This window comes from Ceratotherium simum, chromosome X (assembly GCF_057802395.1).
Source record: "Ceratotherium simum simum isolate JZ-2026a chromosome X, ASM5780239v1, whole genome shotgun sequence".
In the NCBI taxonomy this organism is placed as follows: Eukaryota; Metazoa; Chordata; class Mammalia; order Perissodactyla; family Rhinocerotidae; genus Ceratotherium; species Ceratotherium simum.
In genome coordinates, this window is record NC_141940.1 from 11110725 (window position 1) to 11138291 (window position 27567).

At 35.6% G+C, this 27567-nt stretch overlaps 1 pseudogene; it reads right to left on the minus strand.

The window, feature by feature from the left end:
* Positions 1–12426: 12426 nt before the first annotated feature.
* Positions 12427–27301, minus strand: LOC101389852 (uncharacterized; annotated as a pseudogene).
* Positions 27302–27567: the final 266 nt, after the last annotated feature.

Here is a 27567-nt window from a genome sequence, read left to right on the forward strand (position 1 = left end):
AGAGACATGTGCGCAGTCAATCCATGTCTTGTTTCTTTGTCTGTGAAGCAATTTACTTGGTTGAAGGCAAATTTTATGGGGTATCATTGTGTAAGATATTTCATATGTTCTGTATTATGGGCTAAATTTTACCACCCGCCAAATGCATATGTTGAAGCCCTAAACCCCTGTCATCTCATAAGGTGAAACCAAACTTGCCAACACCTTGATCATGGACTTCTAGGCTCCAGAACTTTAAGAAAATAAATTTCTCTTCTTAAGGCCACCCATTCTGTGGTGTTTTGTTATGACAGCCCTAGCAAACTAATACTTGCTCTAAGAGAAAGAATGGGTGTGGATAGCAAATCCAAGTTAAAATCTATGTTTATGGAGAAAGTCTCATCCCCTCCACAATGAAAACAGCTCAATATAATCCACCTATTACCTATGACCAGGTAGTTGATTAATTAATAATTATATAACCAAGATTGGTTGCAGATGCAGGAATATCAGTTAATCAATGGTGGTACTTACCATGTCTGCTTAGGTGAGGGAAATTCCATGTTGTTGAGATTATACTTATCCTCTAATCCAACCGTTATTGTTACTTTTCCTGTGAGATCACTGAATTAGATGAGGAAAACACATATAAAATATTAACAAAAATTGTTTGTCCGTTATAGCCCAAAGACACTCTCAGTGTGTTCTTGTTTATTTTCCTAGAAGGAAAGATGGTCCGTTGTAAGATTCTACACTGATCACAAAGTAGCAGATGTTGTTCTTGTTGGAGGATCAGGTTCTTGGAAGGATAAAACTTGGTGGATTAAAGACCAGAAAGGTTGAGAAACGGATTATGTACATGAACATCAAGTAATAGGTCCAGAGCCTGAGAAAATTCTTTTCTAATATGAATGTTCTGCTGGCCAGATTGCTCTAATTTCTGCCCACTGAGATTTCCTTTCTCTGTTGTACTTCAGGGTAATTTCAGAGTGGGGTATAACATCCTAGGGTTCAATTTTAAGTGATGCTGGAATATTGTGCAAAAACATCTCTGAGCTAGGCTCAAATGTTTATTTTTAATTATCAGCCAAGTGGTCATATGAAATTCCTCATAAGACTACAGGTGTCAGTTGAGGGAGAGACATAATTATAGTATAAGGAATATTAGGAGTGTAAACATACTTAGGAAAGTTATTTGTGTCTTCAAGATCTACCATTTCCACTTGATGACAAAATACTCCTTGGCATGCCCAAGATTATGTTTAGTTGTCCAAGATAAAATCTAATTCATGATGGGCACTTGAATGTCATGGTCACTTACTCTTTCATGATCTTGTTTTCGAACCAGCAGCCAATAGAGATTCATCAATTGTTTCTCAAAAGTTGTTTTTAAAAGGTAGTGTGGCTTTGCTCCAAAATCTTAATGGTTTCCAATATAATTTGTCCTGAGTTTACCATAGGCTCCATAGAGCATGCAAATATACTAGTGACACTTTAATCATATTTGGATATGTTATGTCATATGGCAACTGGAAGCAGGTGGAGAGCTGTCTCTTCTCTGGCCCCCACAAAAATCTGGCAGCATAAAAATACAGTGTTACCTCCAAAGAATAAAGAAGCTCATGCATTGTTTTACCTCTTTCTTAGGGTCATAAGATCCTTCTCCTTCACCAAAAAGGAGATGTCCTGACATGCCTCCAGATTAGTGGATTCCTAGGAATTTTGTTCTATTTACTTGAGATTTATTTTCCTTGTTTGCACATTTTTCCAAGGCATCCAGGGAAACTGCTAGTATCTGTTCCCCAGGTCCTTTCAGCAAGATGTTATCAATGTAACAGACCAACATGAGTGTCCTGTAGGATAGTAAGACAGTTAAAGATTCCTTTGACCTAGGCATAAAGAGAGAAAGTACCATTAGCAGTTCTGATTTCCTCTAGTAAAGAGACTATACCTTGAAATGCAGCTACAAAGCCTCTATTTGATTAACTTTACCAACATCCAAAACCATTCTCCAAGACCTATTGGACTATTTATCCAACAAATGAGAGAATTAAATAATGTTATTACAAGAATCAATAGGCTTAAATCTTTCAAGCCATTCATGGTGCCATATTACTTTACAGTTTCCCTAAGGGAATATACTGTTTGATAGGCAGCCCTTACTTGGCTTAGTAGCCAGGGTTCCAAAATGGAATTCTGCCATTCGTTGAGGGTATATGTCCTAAATAAACTCAGCAATATGAGAAACAAACGACAGTATGAGTTTGTTGTTGTGTGGTCAAATATGAGCATTCTCAACTGAGAACTCCACTTATCATCTGACCCCATATGGCCCCATTCTGACTAATAAATTAAAATTGTGTGGTAGGTCTTCAGGAGTAATGTTATCTCATTTCCCATACATAATCCCCCAAGAGCTTTATTTATTATATATATGATGTCATGCTAATTAGACTGCATGAACAAAAAGTAGCTAGCATTTTGGAAATCTTGATCTTATAACACACTCTAAAGAGTGGGAGATACATCCAAGAATTTTAAGAAGCTGGACATATCAGTAAAAATTGAGATGTGTATTGGTCAGGGACATTCTAGTTTATCCAATCTGATACTGGCTGAATTGTGTGTCGCTCCCCCCCGCCTCTGATAAACTCACATGTTGTAGCTCTAAACCCTAGGACCTCAGAATATGACTGTATTTGCCGTCAGGGCCTTAAAAGAGGTGATTAAGTTAAAATAAGGCCATTAGGGTGGCCCCTAATCCAATCTGACAGGTGTCTTTATAAGAAGAGGAAATTTGGACACACAGAGAGACCTCAGGGCTGTACATGCACGCAGGAAAGACCGTATGAAGACACAGAAAGAATGTGGCCATCTTAAAGCCAAGGAGAGAGGCCTCAGAAAAAACAAAAAATCAAACCTTCTGACACCTCTGTCTTGTATTTTTTGCCTCCAGAACTGTGAGAAAATAAATATCTGTTTTTTATGTCATCCAGTCTTTGGTCTTTTATTATGGCAGCCCTAGAGAACTAATAAACCATCCAAAGTAAAGGACAAATTATTGCAACTTGCACCTTCCACTAAGGAAGTACCATGCCTGACAGGCCTCTTTGTATTCTTTTAGCAGCATATTCTACACCTGGGAAAACTGTGCCAATCCATATGTCAGGTGACCCTAAAGACAGCTAGCTTTGACTTGGGCCCAGAGCAGGAAAGGGGCCTATTTCAGGTCCAGGCTGTGATGCAAGTGCGTCTACCACCTGGACATATGACCTGACAGACATATGGCATTGGAGATATTAGTGGTGGTGAAAAGATGCCATGTGGAGTTTGTTGAAAGAGCCAGAAGGAGAATCACAAAACAGGCCCCAGGGATTCTGGAACAAGATCAGAATTCAGCTGCATTAGATTCCATATAACATTGCATCCAACCAGAAGACTTACTTTACAGCAAAAGAGCAGTCCAAAAGCTGCTGTCCTCCTAAACATTGGAACTACCTCTTAAAGATACAGCTTAAATGCCAATTCAGAGGTGATACTATATAAGAATAGGGTGCCATTCTCAGGACACAGTTTATACTTTGAATCAAAGACATTTATATGATGTTGGTCCTCTGTAGGAAACAAAGAAGCTCTTATCATCAGTCCCAGTGACTCATTTGCAAAATATACACATCTGATCTCTCCAACTCTGGGTTTTGCAGGTTTAGAGGTCTTCAGTTCCAAATGAGGAACACTTCTGCCAGGGGACACAATAAGAGTAACATTGAATCATAAGCCGTGAGTGTTCCCTTGGCACTCCATGCTCCTTGTGCAAAAGAAACAGCAGAAGAGAAGTCAATAACCTGCCAGGGATAATTGACCATGATCAGGAGGACATAGGGCTACTGATATACCATCAGGACAGGGAGGAATGTGTGTGGCCCCAAGTGATCCTCTAGGCTGCCTTTTGTACTCGCTTTCCTCATTCTAATAGTAAATTCAGCAATCTAGGCCTAAGAAGGAAATGATGATGAAGAGCTGAAACTACTCATGAATCATGGTTTGCCTCATGCCACCAGGTAAGTCATCAGTACCAGCAGAGTTGCTATTTCAAAGTGAGAGGACTCTAGAATGGAGGGTGGAGGAGGAAACAATGAGTATCAGCTGTGAACTTGAGCCCAGATGGTACATTGGGAGTTGTTCATCCCACCAACTTTCTTCTTCTAAGCTTCCTCCAGGAAGAGAGGTTCACCAGAATCCTGCAGGAGCTGCATCTGGAACATATATGAAGTGAATCTAAGCAGCACAAGGCGTGGACTATAATGGTCACATAGATGCACCTCCCAGATCCATCTTTGAGGAAGGACTTCTTGATCCAGACACTATATTAGGAAACATCCATCAGCTGTCAACACCTTCAGAGTTTCTTTAGCTGAAGAGATCTGCCTCATCTAGGGTCATGTCCCTTCCCAGGATAGCTCAAATTCAATGATTGATTAATGCAGAGGTATAACAGTCTGGTCATCTTGGCACAACTTGGGACAATCTGAATGGCTATTCTATCTCTAGAACTCCTCATGGGGTTGGCTAAGATTGGGCCTACATCACAGCTTGACTTCTCCCTCTGCCCAATCCTGCTTCCTTCCTCTCTTTTCTATAGGTGTAGATCCAAAAGTCACTCTTTAACAAACACCCTACATACTCATCTCAAAGTCTGTTTCCTGGAGAACCCAACCTCCAATACTTGCCTAACAATAGTGATGGGAAAGGCATTTAGGGAAAATATTAGGTTTTACTTGCAAGGGATAAAACAACATCTTTAGGCCATGTTAAATATCCTTGCGAGAATTTCTGTGTGTTTTTTTTTTTTTTTGGAGTTATCTCTGTTTTCTGTATCCAACCATGTATCACTGTTAAAGTTATTAGGATCTTACTCTTTCCTAATCACTGTGATAACTTTGTCAGTTAAGTGGCCCCAGCAATAATTATAATTCAAACCCTGCATCAATATTTGTGCTTGGTTTATAGCAATCGTAGTGCTAACATCAAAAAAAAAGAAGTTAGGCAAAGGGGTCAGATAACAGTCCTAAGTTTTATTACATGCCTTGAGGGAAGAAGTTGAAATTTCAGCTTTATCTGATTTTATCAGAAACAATCATTTTAGCGCATCCCATTTAAATTAGTTTCTATCAGCAGTTACCTGGCCTCCCAGAGCTTCACCTTCAGTGGACTCATTGCCCCAGGATTCCTCAAGCATATTTCATTAGGTTCTTCTGTTCTCCATGACGTAGTCTGCTAGTTTACCATTCTGGAATTTGAATGGGCATCTTACTGACTTTCATCTTATCTTAGCTCAATAAACTATTGCAGATGTATTTTCTTGGGAGTCTGTTTCCTGGAGATATGATGTTAAGCCATAAATATTAATCATGACTAATTTAAAGAGTACAAAAAGAAATTATGGAAAATAGGAGTAGTTCAAATACTTGGGAGAAGAGTAGAACAAACAAGCCTCAGGAAAGACAAAATCTAGAGCAGCTCTGTAAGATATCAGTAACAGGAATTCATGAGAATCTCCCCTGGTGATTTGAGTTAGTAAATCTGGGATAAGACTAAGGAATTCATGATTTTTACAAAGACCTACTTAGAGTACTGCGCACAGCAACTTAGCCCCAATCACCTTCTGTCCCTTTGTATCTATACCCAAGTTTAAAAATTCCAGACTACATCAAACCTAAAAGGAAATCATCAACAAAATAAAAGGGCAACCTACATAATGGGAGAAAATATTTGCAAATTATATATCTGATAAGAGGTTAATATCCAAAATGTATAAATAACTCATAAAACCCAGTAGCAAAAAAACATATCTGACTAAAAAATGGGCAGAGCATCTGAATAAACATTTTTCCAAAGATGATGGAAAACAGCTATGTAGATGGCCAACAGGTATGTGAAAAGGTGCTCAACATCACTCGTCATCAGGGAAATGCAAATTAAAACCACAATGAAATATTACCTCATATCTGTAGGAATGACTATCATCAAAAGGACAAGAAATAAGTGTTGGTGAGGATGTGGATAAAAGGGAACTGTTGGTGGGAATGTAAACTGCTGCAGTCACTATGGAAAACAGTATGGAAGTTGCTTTAAAAAACTAAAAATAGAACTACCCTATGATCCAGCAATTCCGTTTCTGGGTATTTATGCAAAGGAAATAAAAACACTAACTTGAAAAGATATCTGCACCCTCAGGTTTATTGCAGCATAATTTACAATAGCCAATACATGGAAATAACCTAAGGCTCCATTGATGGATGAATGGATAAAGAAAATGTGATATGGAATCATGTGCTTCATAACTACATTTTGATCAATGACGGACTGCATGTATGATGGTGGTCCCATAAGATTAGTACCATATAGCCTAGGTGTGTAGTAGACTATAGCATCTAGGTTTGTGCAAGTACCCTCTATGATGTTTGCACAATGATGAAATTGCCTAACAGTGCATTTCTCAGAACATATGTCCATCATTAAGTGACACATGACACACACACTGGATTATTATTCAGCCATAAAAAAGAAGGAAATCCTGCCATTTGCAACAACATGGATGGACCTTGAGGGCATTATGCTAAGTGAAATAAGTCAGACAGAAAAAGACAGATGGTGTATGATTTCACTTCTTATATGTGGAATCTAAAACAAACAAACAAACTCATAGATACAGAGAACAGATTGGTGGTTGCCAGAGACAGAAAGTCAGGGGTGGGTGAAATGGGTGAAGGTGGTCAAAAGGTACAAACTTTGAGTTATAAAATAAATAAGTCCTGAGGATATAATGTGCAACATGCAGACTATAATTAGTAGTACTGTATTACATATTTAATAGTTGCTAAGAGAATAGATCTTAAAAGTTCTCATCACAAGAAAAAAAAATTGTAACTATGTGTGGTGATAGATGTTAACTAGACTTATTGTGGTGATCACTTTGTGATATATACAAATAACAAATCATTATGTTATACACTTGAAACTAATATAATGTTACACTTCAATTATATCTCAATAAAAAAAATTTGAACAAGGAATAAAGAAGGAAATCAATAGAGAAAACCAATGAAACCAAAAGCCGGACTTTTGAAAAGGTCAACAAAATCAATAAGTCTCCAGTCAGGCTAAGAAAAAAGGAGAGAGAGAGTACACAAATTACTAATATCAGAAATGAAAGAGGGGCTATCACTCAAATGTCATGGAAATTAAAAGGATAATAAAGTAATACTGTAAACAAGTCTATGCCCATGAATTTGATAACCTAGATGAAATAGACCAAGTCCTTGAAATACACAATCTGCCAAAACTCACACAAGAAGAAATAGATGATCTGGATAGGCAGGTGTCTATTAAAGTAGTTGAATCAATAATGACCTTCCCAAAGAGAAAGGACCAGGCCCAGATGGGTTCACTGGTAAATACTACCAAAGAATTAAGGAAGAAATTATCCCAATTATTTATAATCTCTTTCAGAGGATAGAAAGTGGGAGCATACTTCCTAATCTTTCTGTGAGGCCAGCATTACCCTAATGCCAAAATCAGACAAAGACATTACAAAAAAACCCCAAAACTATAAATCAATATATTTTACGAACATAGATGCAAAAATCCTCAACAGAATGTTAGCAAATTGAACCCAACAATGTGTAGATAAAATTATACACCACAATCAAGGGGGAGATTTATCCCAGATATGCAAGGCTGGTTCAACATTTGAAAATCAATTAATGTAATCCGTAACATCAACAGACTAAAAAATAAAAATCATATGACCATATCAATAGATATAGAAAACCCACTTGAAAAATACAACCATTCATGATAAAAACTCTCAGTCAAGTAGGAATAGAGGGGAACGTCCTTAACAAAGAATATCTACAAAACCCTACAGCTAATATCATACGTAATGGTGAGAATCTCAAAGCTTTCCCACTAAGAACAGGTAAAAGGCAAGGGACTCCCTTCTCACCACTTCTTTTCAATGTCCTACTGGAAGTTCTAGCTAATGCAATAACACATACACAATAAGGAAATAAATGGTATGCAGATTGGGAAGGAAGAAATAAAACTGTCTTTGTTGCAGTTGACATGATCATCTATGTAGGAAATCTGAAAAAACTGACAAAAAAAACTCCTGGAAATAATAAGTGAGATTGCTGGACAAAGGTTAATATATGAAAATATATTTATTAATACACAAAATATAGGTATATATTCCTATATATCTGCAATAAACAAGTGAAATTAGAATTAAAAATACAATTTACATTAGCACCAAAACAAATAAAATACTTAGGTATAAATTTCACAAAATACATACAAGATCTATATGAGGAAAATTACACAACTCTGATGAAAGAAATCAAAATAAAAGCTAAATAAATGGAAAGAAATGCCATGATCATGGACAGGGAGATGTGATATTTTCATGATGTCAGTTCTTCCCAATTAGATCTATACATTCAAGTACAATTATAATCAAAATCCCAGCAAGTTCTTTTGTAGATATCAATAAACTGATTCTAAAGTTCATATAGAGAGACAAAAGACCCAGAAGAGCCAACACAATATGAAGGAGAATTCTCGAACAAATTTGGAGGACTGACACTATCCAACTTCAAGACATCATAAAGCTGTAGTAATCAAAACAGTGGGGTATTGGTGAAAGGACAGGTCAATGGAACTAAAGAGTCCAGAAATACACCCTCATAAATCTAGTCAACTTCCCTTTGACAAAAGGGCAAAAGCAATACAATAGAGCAAAGATAGTCTTATCAACAAATGGTGCTGGAACAACTGGTCATTAATATACAAAAAAAAATGAATCTAGACATACACCTTACACCCTTCACAAAAATTAACTCAAAATGGATCATAGACCTTAACAGAAAATACAAAATATAAAACTTCTGGAAGATAACAAGAGAAAACCTAGATGACCTTGGATATAACAATGATATTTTAGATATAATACCAAAGGTATGATCTATGAAAGAAATAATTGATCGGCTGGACTTGATTGAAATTAAAAACCTCTGGGCTGTAAAAGACAGTGTCAAGAGGATGAGAAGACAAACAGAATGAGAGAATGAGAGAAAATTTGCCAAAGACATATCTCATGATGGACTGTTATCCAAAATATACAAAGAAGTTTTAAAACTCAGCAATAAGAAAACAAACAACCCAATCAAAAATGGGAAAAAGATAAGAATGGACATGTCATCAAAGAAAATATACAGATTGCAAATAATTATATAAAAAGATGTTCCACATCATATATCATGAAGAAATAAAAATTAAAACAGCAGTGAGATAGCACTACACAACTATTAGAATGGACCAAATCCAGAACACTGACAACACCAAATGCTGGTGAGGATGTGGGGCAACAGGAACGTGCATTCATTGTTGATGGGAAAGCAAAATGGTACAGCCACTTTGGAAGACATTTTGGTGCTTTCTTACAAAATTAAGCATATGCTTATCTGTGATCCAACAATCATGCTCCTTGGTTTTTACCCAAAGTATTTGAAACCTGATGTCCACACAAAAACCTACACACAGATGTTTATAACGGCTTTATTCATAATTGCCAAAGCTTAGAAGCCAACATTTTGTCCTTCAGTAAGTGAATGAATAAATAAGGTGTGATACATCCAGATAATGGAATATCATTCATTGCTAAAAAGAAATAAGCTATCAAGCCATGAAAAGACATAGAGGAAGGAACCTTAACTGCATATTACTAAGAGAAAGAAGCTAATATGAAAAGGCTACATACTACATGATTCCAACTATGACATTCTGGAGAAGGCAAAACTGTCGAGAGAGTAAAAAGATCACTAATTGCTAGGGGTTGAGGGAGGATGAATAGGCAGAGAACAGAGGATTTTTAGAGCTGTGAAAATACTCTGTATCATACCAAAATGATGGATACATGTCATTATACATTTGTCCAAACCCATAGAATGTACAACACCAAGATTGGACCCTAATGTAAACTGTGGACATTGGGTGATAGTGATGTATCAATGTAGGTTCATCAATTATAGCAAATGTACCACTCTAGTGGAGGATGCTGATAATGAGGGAGGCTATTCACACGTCAAGGCAGGGAGTATGTGGGAAATCTTTGTACTTTCTCCTCAATTTTTCAGTGAACCTAAAACTATTCTAAAAAATAAAGTCTTAATACTAATAAAAAAAATATGTCCATATATAGGGCAATGATTGGATAAAATCCATTATACACATGGTATGAAATGTTGAGCACTTATAAAAAAGAATGTCAGTGCTAGATATATTGACACATGTAGGGATAGCTGTGCTATATTAAACAAAAAATGTTGAGGGATAGTTTGTACAGGATCTTTATAAAACAAACACACAACATAAAACAAATAAGAAAACTTACCTACGAGTTTATATATTTGTGTATGTTTATATGACTATAAAGGATGCTCTTAAAATATTGGTTAACAGCTGTGTGGAATTAGAATGGTTAGTGATGTAATTAATATTTTCTACATCCCTGTTTAATTTATTCTAATAATCACATACAATTTACGTTTCTCCCCAATGAGAATACCTTTGTTTTTATGACAATACTAACAATGTATACCACTTATTAAGTAAAGTCAAGTATTACCAAAAATACAATTAAGGAATTAAAAGTTACCTGAAATTTTAACACCCTGAGAAAACAAGCATTACCATTATGGTAGTTACTAAGCTGTTAGGCACAAACACATGGACATAATTTTCCCTAAATAGAAAAAAAATTGTTTTTTAATCTAAATTAGGTACTTAAGAAAAGAGTGTTTTAGTTGGGTCGGGTAGTTCTAGATATACGATTCTATCACTAATGAGAGAAACAGAAGGATACAATTTCATTTCTCAGTTACCAATATTTATAACAATCCTTTCTTATTTGGGCTATTATTTCATTCCCTCCAGAATCTCCAAAATAATGTCAAATTATAATATTCTCAACAGGGATTCCTGTCATGTTTTCTATCTTAATGGAACTGAATTTTGCATTTTACCTTTTAGGATGACAGCATGTTTTTTTTTTCGTGACTTGTCTTTACTCTTTTGATAGGTTTATTTATATTTTATTTAGATATTTCATGAGAATATCTGCTGAAATTTATCTCATATTTTAGCAATGATTTATGTTATCAATTTAATGAATTGATACTTCCTGATTGTATCAGTTCTCCAAAGAAAAGAAACAGAACCAATAGGGAGTACGTATATATATATATATATATATATATATATATATATATATATATATATATATGTACCTATATGTACGTGTGTGTGTGTATATATACACACATAAATATATATACATATACCTAATGTATGGTATATATACCTATATATAAATATATATACACTAACCATTCTAATCCGATACAGCTGTGTTAACCAATGTTTCAAGAGCATCCTTTATGGTCATATAAACATACGAGAGAGAGAGAGAGACATTTATTGTAAGAAATTGCTTCACATAATTACGGAGGCTGAAATGTAACAAGATCTGCAGTTGGCCAGCTGGAGATTCAGGAGAGCTGATGGTGTAGTTTCAGTCCGAATCTGAAGGCCTGAGCACAAGGAGAGCCAATGATGTAAGTTCTAGTCCAGAAGCCAGCAGGCTGGAGGTGCAAGAAGGGCTTATGCTTCAGTTTGAGTCTGAAGACTGGGAAAAAAGACCAATGTTCCAGCTCAAGGCAGTCTGACAGTAAGCGTTCCCCCTTACTGGAGGGAGAGTGAGCCTTTGTATTCTACTCAGCCTTCAATTGATTGGATGAGGGCCACCCACATTAGGGAGGGCAATCTACTTTACTCTGTCTACTAATTGATAGTTAATTTAACCCCAAAACACCCTCACAGATACACCTAAAATAATGTTTGACCAAATATCTGGGCACATTATGGCCCAGTCAACTTGACAAAATTAACCGTCACAAGTCCACTCTTTATCAACTTGACACCCTTACACATCTCCTTAAACCATACTTAATCTCAAAATAAAGACAGTAACAAGGTCATAATTCCACCTGACAACTTTCCTGTGTACAACTGAAAATGCACTGCATTTTCCCTAGAAAAGGGTATACAGTCCTTGAGTGATGTTTTCTCTTCTCCTTGATATCCCGTAACTTAAGTACTATGACGTAAAATTAATAGTACTTAAATACCATAATATAAATTCAATAAAGTTGATACATCTGATATTATATGAAAAGGGAATAAGAGAGGGAAGAAGAAAGATATTTGATATATATATATAGATATAGATAAGTATTTATATATAGATATACATAGAGATAGATATATAGATATATGAAAACACACAGAAACATTCACAACAAAATAAAGAGGAAATAGTTATGACAATTACAATCTTTGTTTCTATAACTGGTAACGTGGTCACAGCTGGTATTTATAATTACCTTCTCCCACTACTCATTCCATATTCCCTTTGCCTTCAGGAAGCACTTCAGCTAGTTGTGAATCTTTACCTGGTGGGGTGATCCAAATCTTTATTCCTACAGGGTCTCTGCCATTAATAGTCCTGCCTGGACTAGGTCATTGTAGTTAACCATTGACTTTAATCACAGGGCATGGCAATACTAAGAGATGCCCTAAGGAAACTTCTGTATTCCAGACAGTTTTCCTTGCCTCCATTGTAAAGCAGTACTCTAATTACATCTTGGTAGGTAGGAACAATCACCCTCGCCAGCACAGTAAATCCCTTCTTTGCCTATTGATTGAAAGGCATGAGGAGTTCAAAGTGGCCAGGCAGCAGTCTTCGGTACCAGTTCAATGGAATCATTGTTGTGATTTCCGGTGGAAACATTCCTCTCTTTGGAACCAAGACCTCTAGGCCAATAGACCGTAAGGTCACAGGAACGGGAAGCAAAAATTTTACTAGAGGGTCACTAGAGGTAATAGTGAGTGGTGCCACTCCCATTTCTACCCCTTAACTCCTGGCTATGGCAGAAACAGCACCATATATTGGATATTGATTCAGAGTATATGCAGCCTTCTGGAGAACCTTGTCCCAGCCATGCAAGGTACTGCCACCTAAGTGGTATTGTAACTCAGTCTTCAAAAGGCCATTCCACCATTCTATTAAGCCGGCTGCTTCATAATGTGAGGAACATGATAAGACTAGTGAAGCATGAGCATGGGACCATTGCTGCACTTCATTTGCTACTAAGTGAGTTCCTTGACCAGAAGCAATGCTGTGTAGAATGCTATGACAGTGGATAAGACACTCTATAAGGCCACATGCTAGTTTTGGCAGAAGCATTGTATGCAAGGAACGCAAATCCATTTTCAGAGTAAACGTCTATTCTAGTACAAACAAAATGCTGCCTCTTCCAAGATGGAAATGGCCCAATGCAATCAACCTGACACCAGGTAGAAGACTGATTATCCTGGAGAATGGTGCCATATCACGGACTCAGTGTTGGTCTCTGCTGCTGGCAGAATGGGCACTCAACAGTGGCGAGTGGAAGTCCATGTTGTTGTGCCCATGTAAAACCTCCATCCCTGCCACCATAGCCATTTTGTTCATGAGCCCATGGGATAATGACAGGGATGCCTGGGGAAACAGCCTGAATAGTATCCACAAAGAAGGTCATCCTATCCACTTGATTATTAAAATCCTCCTCTGCTGAGGTCACCCTTTGGTGAGTTATTTACGTGGAAGCCAAATATCTTCAAGTTTTTTCCCCACTCTGAGATGACTATCCACATGCCTCTTCCCCAAATTTCCTTGTCACCCATTTTCCAATCATGTTCATTCCCAGTCGCTGACCATCCAGCCAAACTATTGGCCACAGATCATGAATCCATATAAAATCATACATCTGGCCATTTCTCTTTCTATGCAAAGTGAACACCGAGGTACACTGCTCAGAGTCCCCTATATGGACTTCCTGTCGCCACTTCCTTCACGGATGTCCCAGAAACAGGCTGTAGTGCTGCATCTGTCCACTTTCAGGTGTTGCTTGCATATCATGCAAAATCATCCATAAACCAGGCTCAAGTCTTCCCTTCCTCTGTCAGCTGATCATAGGGCACTTCCTATAAGGCCATAGGTATAGGCTAGGAGAGAGAAAGTAGCGTAATAGAAGCAGAGATTATGGGTATTTGGGCCACTTCATGCAACTTACTTGTGCCTTCAAGGGTTGCTCAAGCCCAATCACATATATACCACTTCCATTTGATTATGGAGTGCTTCTGTCGACACTTGACTTTATGGCATGGTGAGGTAGATAACACTCAGCTCATGATGGGCAGCTCAGTTCACATGGTAAGTTGGTGTCACATAGTCAAGCATTCAGTTTCTACTAAGGCCCAATGGTAGGCCAAGAGCTGTTTCTCAAAAGTGGACTAGTTTTCCACAGAGGATGGTAAGGCTTTGTTCAAAATCCTAAAGGCCTAAATTGAGATTTACCTATAGGAGCCTGTCAAAGGTTCCAAACGGCATCCCTATCTGCCACTGATACTTCAAGTACCATTGAATCTGCTGGATCATATGACCCAAGTGGCAGAGTAGCTTGCACAGCAGCTTGGACCTGTTGCAGAACCTTCTTTCGTTCTGGGCTCCATTCAAAACTAATACCTTTTTGGGTCACTTGGTAAATGGGCTGAAATAACACATCCAAATGAGGAATATGTTGTCTCCAAAATTCACTAGGCATTGTGCCTCTTTTTTTTGTTGTAGGAGGGGCCATATGACACAACTTATCCATTGGATGTATTTCTCACTCTCTGCCACATAAATATCTTACCAACAAATCTGGTGTAGTTTCTATTTCTTGTTCACTAGGTGCAATCGGCATAATATCGTCAATAGAATGGAGCAGTGTGATATATTGTGGAAGAAAAAGATGATCAAGATTTCTGCAAACTAAATTACAACATAGCACTGAAGAGTCGATATATCTCTGAGGGATGACAGTAAAGGTTTATTGCTGGCAAACTGCTTTTGGGGGTCCTTATTGACAGAGATGAAGAAAAAGGCATTTGCCAGATCAATAGTTGCGTACCAAGTACCAAGGGATGTGTTAATTTGCTGAAGCAATGAAATCACATCTGGTATAGTAGCTGTAATTGGAGTCACCGCCTGATTAAGCTTGTGATAATCCATTGCCATTCTCCAAGATTCACCTGTATTCAACACAGGCCAAATGGGCGAGTTCAGTGGGGTCGTGGTGTGAATCACCAGCCCTGCATCTTTCAAGTCCTTTCAACTATGAAGTGCAGAAATATCCCACTGCAAATTTGGAGTTTAATAAGCAATTTAAATTGCATGTCAATTCAGTAAGAGAAAATTGTTTTTATTAAAAATGATACTGTCTCAAATGTATGTTAATCTAGATAAAATAAGGCAAGATCCCTACCTCAAACATTAGAAAAATAAATTCAAATGGATATAAGGATTAAAAATCAGGAGAAATATAAAAATATTAAAGAAAGATTTAGGTTTTGAAGTGTTTTTTTAAACAAGACAACACAGAAGCTTTGAAAGGGATAAGAAACATATTTAGATTTTCTGCTAATTTGTACTCTTTCGTTATTGGTGTCTTTTTTCTTTAATAATGAAAATGATCATTTTTCCAGTTAGTATGGATTTAGCTGGATCAGAAAACAATATGAAAAGTTCTAAAGCTCATTCTCTTCAAGATATTTTGTAAATTCAGTATTGATTTCTTCTTTGATCTAAGGAATTTTAGTATGCTGTTTCTTAATTAAGTATTAAGCATTTTTTCAACTTTACTTTTTCACTCATCATTTATTTCAAACTTTATTGGATTATCATCAGAGAATGTGACACGAAAAAGATTTTAAAATCTTTGTTAAGGTTTCTTTTCTTGCTAAATTATTATTTTTTATAAATATTTCTGGACATAAACAAATATGTATTATTTTCTCATATGAAGCAAGTTATGTTATATGTTTATATATACATTAATATATGTATACATTACACATATATATGTAATGTATATTATTATATTATTCAATCACTCTGTGTTATTTCTTATTTTTCATCTGATCTATTTGATTATGGAAGAAGCATTTTCCGATGTTCAAGTAAAACTGCATTGTTTTCAAATTCTCCTGGCATTTGTAATTTTTGCTTTATTTAACTTCTATGTGATTTGCTAGATACATATTTTGATTGTCAGAGCTCCCATGTAAGCTGTATATTTTATTATTACTTGCTGAGACTTTCATTTGTTTATTTTAGCTAAACTTAAAACTATATTTTGATAAAATATTTTTCATATTCGTCTATTATTAATTTTGTTCATCCATTCACTTTTAACCTCTATATTTTTCTCTGCTTTACTTTATTCTTAGAGTTTACATACATATGCAAAAGCAAAACTAAGTGTACAATTCAATGAATATTCACAAATTGAACACATCTGTTTAACCAGAACCTAGATAAAGAAATAAAAACAGTAAATTGTCAGCATCCCAGATGTCTTTCCCTCAAGAAAAATTACTGCCAGAATTTGTAATATCATAAGTTAGTTATGCCTTTTTCACACTTAGTTCTGCAATTGATCAAAATTGATTATTGTGTATGGTGTAAAGTAAGAATGTGTGTTTTTGTGTGTGTATGTATGCGTTTGTGTGCATTTCCCCCCAAGGATATCCAATTTTTCCAGTACCATTTATTGAAAAATAATCCTTTCCTCATTATACTGCACTGACACATTTGTCATAAATCACTTTGATTATATATGTGAGTCTGTTTCTGTATTCTCTGTGCTATTCCATTGGTCTGTTTCTCTATCTTTATACCAATTCCATCCTATCTTAATTACTGTATTATTATAAGAGGATTTGATATTTGGCAGTGTAAGTCTTTCCATTTTTGTTTTTGTTTTTATTATTGTTTTTTGTTTTTACTTCAAGATTGCATTCACTATTCTTGGACATTTGTATTTCTACATAAATTGAAGAATCAGCTTGTCAGTTTCCATAAATTCTTTGTCATTTTTATATCTTTTCTGAGGCATTGTTTATTGACAATATCATTAAGCCATTTTAAGTTTATAGACAGATGGGTTTTGTTAAGTATATGCAAGTTACACCACTACAACAACTCAGTTTTAGAGTACTTCCATCATCTCAAAAATTTCCCTACTGCAACTTTGCAATTAATCCCCACCTCTCTCCTTGGCTCCAGGCAACAATTGACCTGCTTTATATCACTATAGTTTTGCATTTTCTAAAAATTTGTTTAAATAGAGGTAGCAATTTTTCTCCACAGCCTCTCTCCATTTGGGCCCAGCAGAATCCAAGGCCTTGTTTGCACCATCTAAGCCACCTGCTTGCTCAATCCAGAGGTTGCTCCACTCAGGAGAGATAATCAGATCAAAGTCCAGAGAAAAGGGCAGTAGAGATATGCATTTAGGAGGCCATTTTCCATATATATACATATATATGTATATATATTTTATTTATTATTTTATTATTTCTTACTTATATTTTTTTAAATTTAGGATAGCTAGAAGGACACCTAATGCTATTGAGCTAAATGGTTTTTGGTGAATTGACAAATGGATCTAGAGTAGCTATCTATCTGGCTAACTTTGTCAAGATTAATTTGAAGTATCTCCTTTACTGGGAGATTTTTCTAAAGTGACCATGATGAGTTGGTGTGCTCTTTGTGCACACCACCATTTCCCTCATTATATTCCATTATGTCTTTTTCTATGTATGCATATCTCTGTCCTCTATCTCAGCATGTTCTTAACCTTAGCTGCCTATTGGAATCACATGGGGAACATTAAAAAGATGCCAAAGTCTCACCCATAAGATTCTAATTTCATTCCTCTGAGGTATGACCTAGGCCTCAGAATTTTGAAAATTTTCCAAGGTGATTCAAATTCGCAGTCAGGGCTTGAGACCTTTTGCTTCAGAAAGAGCACTGGTTCTCAAACCTGGGGATTCATGAGAATCACCTAGGGAACTTTTAAAAGCCGAAGCTTGGACTCCACCTCAGACCAGGTAAACCAGAATCTCTGTGGTTAGGGCATAGATATTGCTGTGTTTTGTTGTGGTGGTTTCTTTTTTTTTTTTTTTTTTAGCATCTCAGGTCACTGTAATGTTCATTTAGGATTGAGAACCATGGATCAATCATTTAGTAAACTATTAAAAATAAAAATTTCTGGGGCCCACCACAGAGCCACTGAATCAGAAATTCCAGAGTGTTATCCAGTTATCTATGTTCTGACCAGCCTTGTAGTTGACACAGACACGCCTCTAAAATTTGAGAAGTGCTAATCTAGCAAGCGTTATTCAACTTTGACAATACATTGGAGGCACCTGGGATGCTTTAAAAAATACTGATGCCTGGGTATCTCCTCCACAAATAGTCTGATTTAATTGTTCTCGAGTGTAATCTTTACACTGGGATTTTTATAAAATTACTTTAGATGATTTTAATGTGTAGCCAAAACTGAATACTTTTCTAATTCATGAACTGCCTGAGAACAGACATCATGACATAAATATCTTTGTAGATTCTGAATTTGGCACAGGATTTGACACTTATTGAATGTGGAGGAAACCTGAAAATGAGAGGAAACTAGAAAATGGGCAGGGGGCAGGGAAGAGATCAACCATGCTAAAAAGGATTAGGCATTTGGAATTTTTTCTAAGGAATGCAGGTCAACTGCATAGTCTTCAATAGTCATCCAGAGATTCATATTAACTGACATTTTCTTCATTTTGCTTTCCAAAAATAAAAGATATTGGTTCTAGAAAGACCATTTTTGGATGATATGATCTACTATGCTATTCCTCATAAGTAATCAGAATAGAAAATATATTCTGATGATCAACTACCTTTTAGGTTTAAAAAAAATGTATCTGGCTGATCATAACTGGAAACCATTTAGCACTAAATGAATCTGTTAGGAAAATAGGGAATTTAAAATACATTCACTCCAGGAAAAGACAAGTCATAATGATCTTTAATTATTTATGAAGACAGCTGCATTTCCTTTTTTAAATCTGTTTTGCAGCAAAATCCTCAAATTTCATATTGTTTCAAACCAAAAGCAAGAAACAAATATTTCATTATCTTCAAAAATACAAAAAGCTTAATAATCAACCACGTTAGGACTTATTGAAGATTTTCTAATTGAAATTTGATTAATGCTGGAACCAAGAGAAGGGGGAAAAAACTTCAACTATTTTTCTTTTCAATTTGGTAATATAATTTTGAATTATTTTTTAGCCCTTCATTTATCTATCATAATAATTAGTATCAGAAATAGGTTAAATGAAAATGTGCTGTTGAAAATATAACATAATTTTCTAAATTATAATATCAAGATATTAGTCAGATTCAAACGAATACAGTGAAAACAATCAACCAAATGTTTTCCCATATAGTATTATTTTAATTCCATAAAACAAAAAACAATAATCAAAATTTTATAAACAGTGTGTCAGCATCCTAATCATATAGAGCTGATTTTTGATTTTTTAAAAAAATCTTCCTCATGCTTAAGCTTGGCTCCCTATAGACCCTTCAAGGTCCTGGTCTCCTCTCATCACCGCGACCTGCCCTTCACTGAAGCAGATAACTAATAGATCCTGGCCAGAGAAAATGACTATACTTGCTTTCCAAGCATCATGGCCGTAGTAGATAGGCAGACGCATGAAGACAACAGCTCATACAACAAATTGCATAAAGTGGCTGATGCTTTGGTTAGTAAGATGGTGAATTCTTGTGTTACAATTTTAATAACAAAGATCCAGATCACAACCATTATCAGCATGTTGGATGCTGAAGTGATCATCTTCCTTGCAGTCATAAAAACAGAACTCGTATAACATTGGCCGCTTTCTATTTCAAGTGAGTTTCAGTATAGTTAATCTGCTTGGACACAAAACTAATAACAGGTAAACCCTGAGGCAGAAGTATAACCACCATCCAATTTAATTGAACAGTTTTCCTATGAGTGCCTAAGTGCTTGGCACTGGACTCTGAGAGTAAAAGGAGATAAGCTTAAATTTTCAGTCAAGATCACACTGTGAAGGCCTTGAACGCCAGGTTTTTTAGCCTCTCAGTAGTGTCTTCCAGAGCAGGTAGATGCCCCTGGGTGTAAAACACCTTAAATTCTATGGTCTCCTCTCTGGGTTTATTTTTATTCCTGAGTATTGGCCCTGTAATTCTTCACTATTCTATTTGTTCTGCAATGCCTTAAAGCAATCTTATAAAAATGTTGTCCACACCTTTCTAGTTGTTCCGAGCATTATTGCTAATCTGAATTACCTGATCTGCTTTTATTAAAAGAAAAAATATACATTTTGTTTTATATTTGTTTATTGTATATTCCATTTCCAGAAGTCTATTTCTTTAGTAAATTTGCTACATCTCTGTTTGTTTTCCTATTTCCTGACAGTTGCAAACTTATGTGTTATATCTTGTAATATAATAACCATAGTTGTTTTATAATATCTGATCATTCCAACATATAAAGTGTTTTTTACTCCATTTCTGTCATCTATGTTTGTTTATGTTTATTCTTGTTCATGGAGCCTTACATGTTAGTTTATTCTTGACTGTGTAATGCTCATTAGCACTGAAAAAATTGGCAATATTGGGAATTGTTGTAAGCAAAATAATGCCCCATCCACAAAGGCACCCACGTCATAATCTTTGGAATCTGTGAATATGTTAGGTTACGTGACAATGGGAAATTAAGATTGAAAATGGAATTAATCTTGCTCACCAGCTAAACTTAAAATAGAAATATTACCCTGAATTAATCAAGTGGACCCAAGGTAATCACAAGGGTCTCTAAAAGTGGAAGAGGGGGGCAGAAGAAAATATTAAGAAGGCAATGTGACTGTGAGAAAAAATGGTCATAAAGAATGATTGACGAGATGCAATATTGCTGGTTTTAAAGGTACATGAGCCAAGGAATGTAGGTACCCTGTAGCACATGGGAAAGGCAAGGAAATGGCTTTTAGCCTAGGGAAACTACTGTTGGACTTCTAATATATAGACTTTAATCTATAGATTATTCTAATCTCATCTAATCTAAAGAACTTGAGAATAAATCTGTGTTGTCTTGAGCCGCTAAGTTTGTGGTAATTTGTTGAAGCAGCAATAGAAAAGTAATACAGAAATTCCTTGAGATCCAGGGTGAAAGTACCTTGCTCCAGGGAATATTTGTGTTTGCATCTGTCAGGTGCCAGGCAGCAGTACTAGTCCAGGAATTCCTTAAAGCAAGTTAACACCTTGAGATTCCCTGGATCATCCTAAACCGGTTTGCAAATATGGGCGATAGCCAGCTCTATTTCTCAACAAAAAAAACTTTTCTAGATTTCCATGTTGTGGAGGAAGAGTGGATATGTTAAAAACAATTGAATTGTATACTTTAAGTTTGTGAATTGCACTGTATATGAATTATATCTCCATAAACCTGATATTAAAAAAAATGTGGCTGTAGTTTTCTGGGTTCCTGCTTCTCTTACTAGGTTCCTGCTTTCACTCTGATATTGGTGTTAAAGTTCTTTATTTTTGCAAAATGTTTCATGGATTAAAGAAAAAAAATTATACATAAGCACACGTATGTAATTTCATAGATATTGAGAAATTTTCAAATGCCAGAAGATAAAATAATAGCTGAAGTTTTGTGTGTGTGTGTGCATGTGTATGTGTGTGGGTGTGTGTGTAGTCTTCTTTGGCAAAGCTGGTGTCCCTACTTTTATTTCCATGCCGTGGTCAGACTCCCACTCATTCCTTTATTCAGGCTCCATACGTCCTCCCAAACCACAACACTACATTTGTTTTGTTTAGTTGTATACTTTGTTAGCATTTTTCTTTAGTCCTTAAGGATTAAAGCAATAAATGCTGTATAAACATGTATTAAAATGAAAGGTCTAGCCATTTCTCTTCAAAAATCACTGGGATTTTGGTAAAGCACTAGAGAAAATCTTTCCCGGCATAGAAAGGTGATGAATATTAATCATGTCTGATTTCCTTTAAATTCCCACTGATATCTCTCAGTCATTCATTTCTAAGGAAACTATACTGTGTATAAGTGATTTTTTTATTAGTAGACTTTAGTTTTTAGAGCAGTGTTAAGTTTACAGAAAAATTGAAGAGATAGTACAGGGAGTTCTCATGTACCTGCTCTCCCTGGCAGTTTCCCCTATTATTAACATCTTCTGTTAGTGCAGTACATTTGTTACAATTGACTAATCAATATTGATACATTATTATTAACTAAAGTTCATAGTTTACATCAGTGTTCACTGTTTGTGTTGTACATTTCTATGAGTTTTGACAAATGCATAATGCCATATAACCACCATTACAGAATCATTCAAAATAATTTCACCAACCTAAAAATGCCCTGTGCTCCAAATAATCTATCTCTTGCTTCCTCCCCCAGAAACACTGGCAACCAACGATCTGTTTACTGTTTCTATAGTTTTACCTTTTCCAGAATGTCATATAATTTTAATTCATTTCTGGTCTAAGGACATACTTTGCATGATTTCTAGTCTTTTAAATTTGTTTAGGTACTTTCTATGGCCTAGAATTTGGTCTATCATGGTGAATGTTCTTTGTGAGCTTGAGAAGAAAGTGTATTCTGCTATTGTTGGATGAAGAATTCTATAAATGTCAATTAGCTCCAGTTCAGTGCTATTCAGTTCAATTATATTCTTACTGATATTCTGCCTGCTGGATATGTAAATTACTGCTAATGTTTAAGTTTCTGAATATGGTAGTGACTATGTCCGTTTCTCCTTGCAGTTCTATCAGATTTTGCTAGAAATATTTTGATGCTCTGTTGTTATGTTAGTTGCCTACATGTTAAGGATTTTTATGTCTTCTTAGAGTTGTGTCTTCAATATGTTACATTATGTCTTCTTAGAGAATTGACACCTTTGTCATTATGTAATTCCCCTCTTTATCCATGATACTTTTCCTTGCTATGAAGTCTGACTTGTCTGAAATTAATATAATTATTCTTGATTTCTCTTGATTTTGGAATAACGTTCTCCATCTCTTTACTTTTAATGTAGCTGTGTTTTCACATATAAAGCAGGTTTCTTGTATACAACATATAATTGGGTCTTGTTTTTGATCTACTCTGACAGTCTCTGTCTTTTAATTGGTGTATTTAACCATTAACATTTAAAGTGATTATTGCTGTGGTTGAATTAATATCTACCATACTTGTAACTATTTTCCATTCGTTGCCATTTTTCTGCCTTCTGTTTTTTGTGCGTTTTTTTGCAGGGAAGAATTTGCCCTGAGCTAACATCTGTTGCCAATCTTCCTCTTTTTTTTTTTTTTCTCCCCAAAGCCCCAGTGCATGCTTGTATATCCTATTTGTAAGTCCTTCTATGTGAGCCACTGCCACAGCATGGCAACTAACAGACGGGTGTTGTGGTTCCAGGACCAGGAAATGAACCAGGGCCCCCGAAGTGGTGGCAGAACCGAACTTTAACCACTAGACCTTCAAGGCTGGCTCTGCCTTCTCTGGTTTGGGTTGAACATTTTATATGATTTGATTTTCTTTCCTGCTTAGAATATCAATTTTATTTCTTGTTTTAATTTTTTGCTGATTTACCCAGAGTTTGAAATGAACATTTACAATTAATCTTAGCCCACTTTCAAATAATAATATACTGCTTCATAGTTTTAGTGCAGGTACCGTATAACAGAATATTCCCAATTCCTCTCTCCTGTCCCTTTTAAAATTGCTTTCATTCATTTCACTTATCTATAAGCTATAATCACCCAACACATTATTGTTATTATTATTTTGAACAAATGTGTAAATGATTTTAAAGAAGCTTTGAAGAATACTACTTGATGCTTAGATAATACAACTTTTGCTTTCAATGAAATGCACCACTCAACATCATATTCACTATTAATTGGGCCGTAATTTCACAGTCAAAAAGATGTATGCATTTCTTTCACTGTAAACCTGAGTGAATGTTAGAATGAATAAAAACATAATTTATTGGGCATTTGCTATGCTCTAGGTACAGTTTCAAGTGTCTTACATGTATTGTCACGTTTCTTTCTCACAAAATCCTTCCCCATTTTACAGGTGAATAAACTAAAGCACAAAAAGTTTAAATAACTTGCTCAAGGTCACAAGACTAGTAAATTCTGGTAATTGGAAAGGTAAGATTTGAACCCATGCATTGTGGCTCCAGAGCCGTTTTCACTTTACACTATACTGCCTCTGCGTGTATGGGAGGAAATGGAAAATAATGAAGGAAATGAAACTAAATATTTACTAGGCACTTAAAATGTGCCAGAAATCATTCTAATTACTCTATGCATATCATTTCATTTCATCTTCACATCAACCCTAGCAGGTGATTTTTATCACTATTTTACAGATGAGGAAACTATAGTTCAGAAAGATTAAATAATTTGACCAAGGTCACAGGCCCAAAAGGTGGCAAGGCCAGTATTGTAACTAAGTTCTGTCTGACTCCAAATAATATGCTATACTACACTTATTGAAAAATCACCTCAGATTTCTCAGTTGGGAAATATTTGTATGATACCTGCCAGGTTATTGTACCTTTGAAAATAACAAGGACATTAAAAACATATAACCCAGTGATAAAGATGAAAGATCCAAAGAACACTAACTGAAAATCATGGAAAAGCACTTTGTTACTCTTTAACAGACCACTGTTGTCATCATCATCATCATCACTATCATTATCTTCGTCATCATTATTATTGATGTGGCCAATTAAAAGAGCCTTAATTTCATTGTCCTCTAAAATATGATTTACATAGTGATGGACTAAGTTAAGAATAAAATATTTTTCTGAACTCATTTTAGTAAATACATATTAAGCACCATATAAAAGGTTGTGATCTTTTCCTCCTCCAAATGTAAATGCTTTCAATGCCTTTCTTTTTCCAAAGCTTTATAAGTTTGATTTAATGATCGTTAAATCTGTAGTTTTAAGTTGTGGGAGATATTGACATGAAAATAATTGAGGACATTTATTCAAACTTTAAGAAGTCTCAATTTAGGGCCCTTTGCAAGATTGCCAGTTACAAGTTGTTATTTTCACAGAAGCAATAATGAGTGTTAAGCCAAGCTGCAGTAAGTCATCCCACTTTGTCAGAACCTGGGCTTGGCTATACACATTTTAGGGGGAATTGTTGAACACTGGATATCTTTTAGGGATTTCTGCTACTTTTATCAAAGACCTATGGTTTGAGGAATAGAGAGGCTTGCATAATTTATGCCTAAGTGTTTCAGAATTTGTCAAAAAAAAGATACATGATGTAACATTACTTTTTGTGACTCTTCTTTAAACACCAAAAAATAAAAATTAATACATAAGCAAAAAGAAATCTTTCATACTACTAAATACCATGTGATAATCACAATTACCTCAGCTAATCTTCACGAGGACTTTATGAGAGCTATTAATTGTAGTTCCCATGTTATGGAGGTAGTTGAGACTCAGAGAGATTATTAAACTTTACCCAAAGCCATATAGCTCCAGTAATCCGTGGAGCTAGAATTTGAACCCAGGTCTCTCTTTCACGAAACTTCACTCTAACTACTGGTTTTGCTAGCCACATTGAATATCTAGTTTTAGTTATATAATACCAAGGTCTCCTCCAAAAAGAATAAGTTTTTGGTTCCATCTCATTACTTCTCTATTCAAAAATCACACTTCATAAGAGAACCCAATAAACTGATAACTCTGTTGGTTGCAAAGTTATTTTTTACATTGATGTAAAACTTAGCCCCTGTCAATTTCCTATATTAGTTTTATTGATGTATAACATGAGACCCAAGGAGCCTTTCAAATCACAAAGAACAAAGACCCACAAGACAGTAAGACTAGAAGAGGCTTTTTGAGAAATTATATAGTTTATGCCCAATTCGAGTTCCTTTTCTTTCATAGGGACTGCGGTTCTCACAAATAAATTGAAATTGGAATTCAGAAAATAATGTAAGCTCAAGGGAAAAAAAAAAAACAAAACCCCCCTCCTTTCCACCAACGATTTTGAAAATGCCTGAATGAAGTACAGTACTAAGTTGAAATATGTTCATGAAATGTAAGGTGAGCCTACAAAAAAGCCGTCACACAAGGATGGTGGAGGGCCATGAGCCAAGAATTTACTTCATGAATCCACTGCAATATTTAGTGAAAACTAGGACTATCGGACTCAATGATCTTTGGTAACTCTTATCTCAGCAGACACAGGCATCTTTTTCAATGTTAAACCACAGAGCAGAAATGATTTTCCACAAAATAACATTTTCCTATGATTTGTCCTTTCAGTAAAAAAAAAAAAATACTGTAAAATGGAGTTTTGGGATTTTTAAAAATAGCTTGGTATATGGAGTATTATGGATTAATATAAAATAATGACAAATTTTATGTCTAATAGACAACATAACCAACCTGTGAAAACAAAGTTAGACACTCCCTGGTTCAACACACCTATTTTATAGATGAACACACACAGACCCAGAGAGGGAAAGGAACATACCTAAGGCTTTCTTATTAGAGTTAGGGCTATAAGCCGTGTCCTTTAATTCCAACTACTGCATACAGAAATAATAAGAGATAACACTAACATAGCATATATACATACATACATATATATGTATGTATATATACATATATGTATCCTCATATACTCCTCTCAAAAACCCTATGAAGTAAATACTATTATTAACACTTTGGACAGATGAGGAAACTGAACCAAAGAGAATGAGTGCTTTTTGCAAAGTCACATAGCTAGGAGGTGGTGGAACTGAGATTTGAATTCAGGCAGCCTGGATGTAGAGTCTGGACACATAATTACTTCACTATATTGCCTCTGTAGTCCAATTTGAACCTTAAATGTAACTAACATTTTAATCAAAAGTTCAGTGAGAGATCAATTATGGATGAACCTCATAATGTCATTACCTTTATCTGGTCGCTTATTAAATAGTGGATGTAAATATACATTGACTCTCAGAGGGCTCTTATATAACTCTAACTCCAGCCTTCTCAGTTTCCTTTCATATATAAATGAAACAAAGAAATAGTAAATGACTCACTGAAAGCTATAGGATGAGACAAGAATAATTCCAATACTGGAACTTACTAGCCTGCTGACCAGCACCATGTACTCCCACAGCACAGAGGTTTGTCTGGCCCCGGGCAGGACCACAGAAGTGAAGGGACCTCTAACATATTCAAAGGCCATGTACCGAAAGGTTTTTCATGAAATCTCTAACCCCTAGACATACTGTAAACTACTCTTTCAATAATTGAGGAAAGCTATTTCTTCAAGTGTCTTTACTGGAAAAAGCATGGCTTTTGTGAAGGCAGACATGACCTCTAAGGTTTTGCCATTCTTTCACTCATGGTCTAACACATGAATTCAAGTCAGGGGGCATTATTTATATTAATCAACAATCAGTCTTATATTGGAAGATCAATGAAACCACAGTTCAGGAATATTCTAGTTGC